This window comes from Solanum tuberosum, unplaced genomic scaffold, assembly GCF_000226075.1.
Source record: "Solanum tuberosum cultivar DM 1-3 516 R44 unplaced genomic scaffold, SolTub_3.0 scf00205, whole genome shotgun sequence".
Classification (NCBI taxonomy): Eukaryota; Viridiplantae; Streptophyta; class Magnoliopsida; order Solanales; family Solanaceae; genus Solanum; species Solanum tuberosum.
In genome coordinates this window covers 842,693-851,020 of record NW_006239130.1, presented here as the reverse complement: position 1 = coordinate 851,020, position 8,328 = coordinate 842,693, and positions in this window count along the sequence as shown.

Here is an 8,328-nt window from a genome sequence, read left to right as displayed (position 1 = left end):
CCTTTAAAATATAGAGTGAATTTTTATATTTTTTAAATGATAAATTACATTACTTAAAAAGTTATATTTATGATTTCACAAGAATAATAGTAAAAAATATGATTTAATTATATATTTGAATGTTTTTCTTAATAAATGTACATGGCCATATAAATTCACCTAATATGAAATAAAGGGTATATAAAATTGATAAACAAGGAGAAATAAAAGGAGTCTGATAAATAAAGTGCGCACATACCAAAAGAACTTTTAAAAAAATATAAAAACCAATTGTCCATTTTTTGACAAAAAATACATAAAAAAATTATTTCACGAGCTTGAAATTTTCTCAAAAATACTTAATAGCTAATGAAAGTACTTTGTTTTTAACTCTTTAAGTGATACATTTGAGATGTGATTGAAATATTCAAACAAAATAGGACTAAATGTCGTGAACTTTATAAAAATAATATGAAGTGTTAAAATAAAAATAACACAAATTTTAATAAATTGGTTATTAATTTGGCTAAAAATAATAATAATTAGATTTACTGATGTTACCATGTCCAGAGAGAGTCCGGAATCTATTTGAGTCATAAAGAGATAAAATTCATCAAAATAAGTCATAATTCTAGAAAGTAACTAAAATAGGCTTAGTGTAGTTTTTTTTTTCCGTTTTACCTAAAAATATAAACGGCAGACGTTAGACTGTTAACTTATGTTTTCTCAACATTACTCTAAGGATGTTGATTGTATAACTATAAGTCTTTCTCATGCATCATTGATCATTACCCATAATGTATGTGGACCCTACATGACTTGTTTAAACTTATTTAATTGAATAAATTTCAGTAATATAATTTATTATTGATTAATCATTTTACCTTTTAAATTATACTAGCTACAGTTTATATATAAGCATCATATTCTAGTAGGTGCAGTATGAATCATTTTTTGGATCATGATATCAACCCGTACATACCTTATTAGTGTTAAAGTGTTGATGTCGTTGGTACAATATAAACCAAGCACATGAAAAGGTATCGATTGTCTTAATTATCTATATATTTTGACCAACGGTGACAATAGTCAATATCCAAGTTTTACAACAATAACAAAGTACAAATTGCTACTTTTTCAATGTCAGAGTCTAATTTTTCGATAATTTTTTAAGGTGTCATTTGGTAAAGTGTATATCTAAGTAATGCTTGAATTAGTTGTGTTTGATTAGTTATACATAGATTATTTATTATGCATTTGTTTGATTTTGGGCATTAAAAATAGCATGCATGAGGAAAATTCACAATTTTAGTTGGGAAAAAATGTAAAAATAAATGTTTTGAGGAAAATTACATTCTAATGCATACATTAAAATCATTGCATTACGAATACCATAAATTTCCATATATTAATAATACACACCTTAATACATAACAAGTGAACTCAATAATAAACATTAATAGACAGTGTACAAAATGTATGTCATCTTTTGATTGATCTATATTAGATTATGAGTAAATTCGATAATCATTGAATTAAATTAACCAAAATGCTGGGGTCCAAAATAAACAGTAGCTTAAGATCTCCAGTAGATTAATTACAAAAACAAAGTTAGTCAAATCTATCTAAGATTTATTGTTATTCATACATGTGGTTCTCTTGTATCCAGATCTCTTGCAAATTGGACATTTGTTCCTCCTCTTGCTCTTGAAATTCTCACTGACACCCTTAGCACGTTTTTTTCTTCCTTCCAAGCTTGGTATCGACAAAAAGTGAAAGAATATTCACACTTAGCAATTCTTCTAGCACACACCATTACGACTCGATAGGGACAACATTAATAGATTCAGAGTATGCAAGGATGTATGTTTCAACTTTATATAAAGGCGAAGAATATTCATAAATGTTCATACCATACTCATCGTCATGCTTAGATCTCAAAACATCCATTGCGTGAGCGCACACTATCTGGACCAAGTCATATTCCCTACAAGAACATGACTTTTTTAGTAGGTTTACGGTGGAAGTAGAACCTGCACCGAACATGGTGAATTGATTGTCGTCCCCATTATGTTCTCCACATACAAGGAATCCTCCTCGATCATTTTTTTCTTCCGATCCTTTCGCCAGTCGGCACCATTTTAAACCCTTTGATTTAAGGACATATACATGTCTCTCCCTAAACAATTCTCCAAATCTCTTAGCAATCGAATTAAATATGGATGTCATGGGGTACTCTCTCTCGTCTATCAACATAGCGTTGAGTGACTCGGTAATATTTGTGATCATCACATCATACATGTTGCCTGGGAAATGTGCTCTGCTCCCCTTTTCAAAATCAACTTCATGCTTAAGGACGACGAGTACCTCGAGGTATTTGTCTTTGAATTCTGCAAAATGATTGTTGAACTCCTCCAAAGAATATGTCTTCGCCGCGTTGTAGTATAGATAGAGGGAATCTCCACAGTGGTGATTTACCCGAAGATTTTCACCGAGACTTTCGTCGAGATTTTTCTATGGTTGCTGATGACATGTTCAACACTGCAACTTCATGCAATGACTTTCTTCGAGATCTTTCTATGGTTGTTGATGACATGTTCAACACCGCAACTATGATCGTCAATATACTTGTAGATATGAAATCTCTTTGAACACTCATATTTCTATGCCCGCAGCATCCCCGCACAAATACGAGATAAACATTTCACCTTTAAGTATTTAGTACAATCTTATAGCAAAATCAAAAGATTTTTTATTTTCGTTGCTTCAGCTAATAATAATTGTAGCTCACTCTTTATACTGAATGTTTGATGCATGTAAAAATTACTTCCATCAAAGAAAGAATGGTTGGCTTTTGATCTAAATTCATGCTCTTCCTTCACATTTTTAAAATGTTCGAAATCTTCCACATCTACTGGTTGTTCTTCAACATCCACTGAATGATCATACCTATTCATTGAATCATCACCCAAGATGTCATTTGATTTATCATAAAAGCTCTCCTTTGATTGATCACCCAAGTTCTCTTTTTCAACCGATTCGTTGTCGTTATATGAATTTGTTGGTTCAATCAGAGACCTGGGAATGATATTTATCCTCAATATAGGCCTAGAGCCATCAGCAACAATATCCATCATGTACAAGTTCACATTTACTCTACTCCTTTCTTCTACTGCTTCTGTCTCTACCTTTCTTCTTTTTACTTTAATATTTTATTTTATAACACGTTATCAACACGAAAATTTAATTTTCTCCAAATATCTAAGGTATAATAAATACATACCTTATATATTTTTAGTTACATGTCAGTTCTTTTTTATTTATTAATTTTTTTTAGTTTAATTAACTTCTTTATTTGGTATATCTATCTCTATCATTATTTACTGGGTTATATTAGTCTTAGTATGTATACAATTTTCCTCCACCTATTCTTATATTTAAATAATGTATAAAATAAATTTTTTTCCATAATTTATTTCTTGAACATCTTATGATACTACTTAAATTTTCATTTATGTACCTTGCAATAGAATTTTATTTATGTATTTCTTTATTGCTGATTTTATTTACGTATTTCTATATTTCTGATTTATGTACCTTTAATTAATATTTTTTTTTGTGACTTTTTAATAAGCAATTCTTTTTTTACATGACAATTAATAATGTAAATTTTTCAAGAATCTACGATTAATTAAATAATGACACCAATGAATTACTAAAATAATTGGTGTTCTCAAATTTTGTTTCACAAGTATGAGCACGTACTAGTAAACAATACTCTATGTCACTTTGAAAGGGTCTTTTAATGATATTTATGCACACATCTATGTGCTGAAAATGATAGTGACCAACTTATTTTTATATGAGCATACCTTAAGAATCTATTTAAATGTATCTGCTTCAAAAGTTTAGTTTTAGTTAAATTTATTATTTCTAACTCATCTCTCCTTTTGAGTGTTCATCATGTCAAATGTATCAAAACTTGAGTTTGTGGCTCTTGACATTACTGGAAAAATTTATTTGTCATGGATTCTTGATGTTGAAATTCACCTTGACGCTAAAGGTCTTGGTGATACTATTAAACAAGAAAATAAAGCATGAAGTCAAGATAAATTGAAGGCCATGATTTTTATCCATCATCATCTTCGTGAAGGATTAAAAACTGAATATTTAACTGTGAAAGATCCACTTGAATTATGGATTAATCCAAAGGATCGATACGACCACCTACAACTTATGGTGTTACCAAAAGCTCGATATGAGTGGATATACCTTCGATTTCAAGATTATAAAACTGTAGCTGAGTATAATTCTGTTGTTCATAAAGTAAATTCTATATTAAAATTATGTGGAGATACTATGATGACTTACTTGAGAAAATTTTCTCCACTTTTCACTCTTCAAATGTGTTGTTACAACAACTATATCATGAAAAGGGGTTTAAGAAATATTCTGAATTAATTACATGCCTACTTGTGGTTGAGCAGAATAATATTTTATTGATAAAAAATCATGAAGTCTGTCCTACTAGTTCTGCTCCATTTCCTGGAGCAAATGTTGTAGCAACACATAATCAGTTTGAATCAAGATAAAATAATTGTCGTAGCTGTGACCGTGGTCATGATCGTGGACGTGGACGTGGACAAGGACGACGTGGTAGAGGACGAAATAATTATCGTCATTATGGTGGAAATAAACATGAGAATAACAAAGTTTCTCACAATAATCATTTTGGAGGTAGAAATAATATTTGTCACTGATGTTGTATGAAGGGTCATTGGGCATGTGAATGTCGTACGTCTGATCATTTTGTGAAAATTTATCAAGCCTCTCTCAAAAGAAAATATAATAATGTGGAGGCACACTTGACCTTCTGGAATGATGTTAATGAAGCAACTCACTCAAATAAATATGATGATATTGAGGCAAATCTTGCTTACAAAGATGATTTTGAAGGCATCTCAAATATTACTCATTTGAAAGCTGAAGACTTGTATGAGAATATTGATTGAAGAACTGATCATCTAACTGGGGATAAAATTGTGAAAAAGAATAATTGTTAGTTTTCTATTATGTTTACTACTATGTTGTTATTCTTAAATGCTTTTCATAAGGCATTATGTTTTACTAATTTTTACATTTTGAGTGTAATTTCTTAAAGTTTCTTATGTTGTTTGTTTTTCACGTTTTTATAATATCTTTTATTTTTATGAAGAATATGGAAATTCTCCAGTCACCAGTTGGATCCAAAATCAATAATGATGATATATGCCTTATAGATAGTGCCACAACACACTATTTTAAGAGATAAGAAATATTTTTCTTATTTGATTATGAAAGAAGCTAATGTTAATACAATATCTGGTAGTACAAAATTAATTAAAGGCTCCAAAAAAGTTAACGTAGTACTTATCTGAGAATCATATTTGACAATCAATGAAGCATTATATTGTAGTAAGAACTTTTTAAGTTTCAAAGACATTCGTCAAAATGACTATCATATTGAGACTACAAGTGATGAAAATAATGATTATCTTTATATTACTACAATAATGTTGGGTAAGAAGTTTGTACTTGAAAAGTTACCCGCACTTTCATCCGGCTTATACAACACAAGTATTAGCATGGTTGAAACACATGCCATATAAAAAATATTTATTAAATCAAATGATTTTATTTATTGCCATGACAAGTTGGGCCATCCCGATTCTAATATGATGCACAAAATAATTGAGGCTTCACATACTCTCTTTGAAGAACCATAAAATTCTTCAATTCAAGGAATTCTTTTGTGCTGCATGTTCTCAAGGAAAATTGATTACTAGATCATCAGTAGTCAAAGCGGGAATTGAATCCCCAGCATTTCTGGAATGTATACAGGGTGATATATGTGGGCTCATTCACTCATCATGTGGACCATTTAAATATTATATGGTTTTAATAGATACATCTATAAAATGGTCACATGTGTGCTTATTATCAACTCGCAATGTGACATTTGTAAGATTACCTGCTCAGATAATAAAGTTAAGATCACAAATTTCAGATTATACAATTAAGAAAATCCGTCTTGATAATATTGGTGAATTTACATCCCAGGATTTTAATGATTATTGTATATCAATTGGGATAACAGTTGAGCATCCGGTTGCTCATGTTCACACTCAAAATGATCTAACATAATCATTGATTAAATGTCTCAAATTAACTCTCAATTATATATAATAGCACCTAAATGACAATGCTGCCATTCATACTTCTATATGACAAAAATAAAAATAAAGTTGCTATTAAAAATATTTTTCTTTAGCAAAACTTGTAAATTTATAGAGATGAATGATGCATGAAACACATTAATATCATCCCATTGGATTGGAATAATTTTTTATTTTATTTAAAAAAAATGATATATTATAATAAAAATTTCAAATACAGCTTTCCAACTTGAAGTTATATTTCAAGTTTGAAATTATTTTTTCATCTCACTTTCCACTTTTGAAGCTATATTTAATTAAATAAATTGAAGCATGAACATTATTTGTAATAAGTATAACAAAACATGTTTCAATAATCTTCCTAAAATTGAAATAACATGATTGTTAAAAAAAAATCTTCTATGTCCGAACACCTACTTAGAAGGTGAAAAAGTTATTTTAGGGATGTTGAAATCGTGAATGGACATTGCACATTTAAAATTATATCTTGAATAAAGATTTTGTAAGAATAATATTTTGCATCATCTGAAATTCAAATTAGGGCTTAACAGCGCCTTCAACAAAGAAATTGTGAACCGCCCTGACCAAGTCGTCAACAAAAATATTCCAACAGTGATAATAAAAAAGACCTGGGAATCTTTACTCGTTACGTTCTTTCTTCCTCTTGTTTGCTATCACGTCAATCGCCCATTGAATTTCATTTTAAACACTATGTAACCCATGAAAAAACACATGCAATTAAAATCGATATTAAAAAACAAACAAAGTAAGTTAGGACATAATTAAAAAAATCAAAACGAAATATAAATATTGGCAAAGAATATGGCACCATAATAACCTTTGAAAATTATAGAACTTCATTATAATTTTTAAATGTGTTTTGCTTATTTTCAACATAGGTTCTGGGCTTTTAAGTATAAGGCAATGTTTAGATTGATTTTTTTTAAGTGATTTATAAACGAAAGGTAAAAGTTGGAAACACTCAACTTTTGACTTTTGATTAATTTTTTAAAATTCTTTCAATTAAGCATGTCTGGTATTTCTCAAACATTTTCAAAAATAAAAAATAATTTAAAAGTTAAAAATAACTTTAAAATAAATTAATTCAAATACCTATTCTAAACACACACTAAGTAACATGACTTTTGAATTTTTAAATTAGTAATGGTTCCTTCCCTTAATGATGCAATTATGTAGAGAATGGTTATGAAGAAAGAAACAATTATAGCATTAATTTTCTGAATTGTGTTGTAGTTATAACCTTAATTATTGAAAATGTAATGGCGTATTTTCTTTTATATTTAGGATTCAACAAACTTTTTAATGTATAATGCAAGAAAAAATTTTAAAAGCAGAGAAATTAGTTAAATATTTTTCTTGGTCTCTCTATATATTCTCCCTTTTAATTGAACAATATTAAATGTAAATAGTTATTTTTTAAAAATTGATAGATAAAATGTTGTTCAATTTTTTCAAAAAACAGAAATCTAATTATGTTAAAAAATTTCTGCAGTTCCTATTAAATTATAATAACTTATTTCTAGGAATACATAAATAAAAGGAAAGAAAAAATAATAAAAAAAGGAAAAGAAGTGATTCAAGGAAATTATATAAATAACATTAATGATGAGATAAAGGTAAGGAAGTAAAAGAAATTAATAGCTGATGGTAATAGGAATTAAATATGGTTATTTATTATATTTTATAAAATTTTAAGATAAAATTTCCAGTTTATTAAAATTAGAAAAAATGTCAAAAATAAAATAAAATTGAGGCATAATTTTTTTTGGAAGAGTAGCTTCATTTTTAAGGAATATTATTATTATTATTATTATTATTGCTCAAAATTTTATTTTATTTTTAAAAAGAGGCAAATCAAATTATGTATAATTTATTTTGCAATTCTTATTAAGTGATAATTACGTATTTCTAGGATAAATAAAATAAAAAAAAACAAAGAAAGGAAAAAAATGATTTAAGGAAATAATATCAATAACATTAATGATGAGATTAAGGAAAGGAAATAAAATAAATTAATAGGAGTTATAGTAATGATGGTAAGAGGCAAATCAAATTCTGTAAAATTTATTTTGCAATTCTTATTAAGTGATAATTACGTATTTCTAGGATAAAT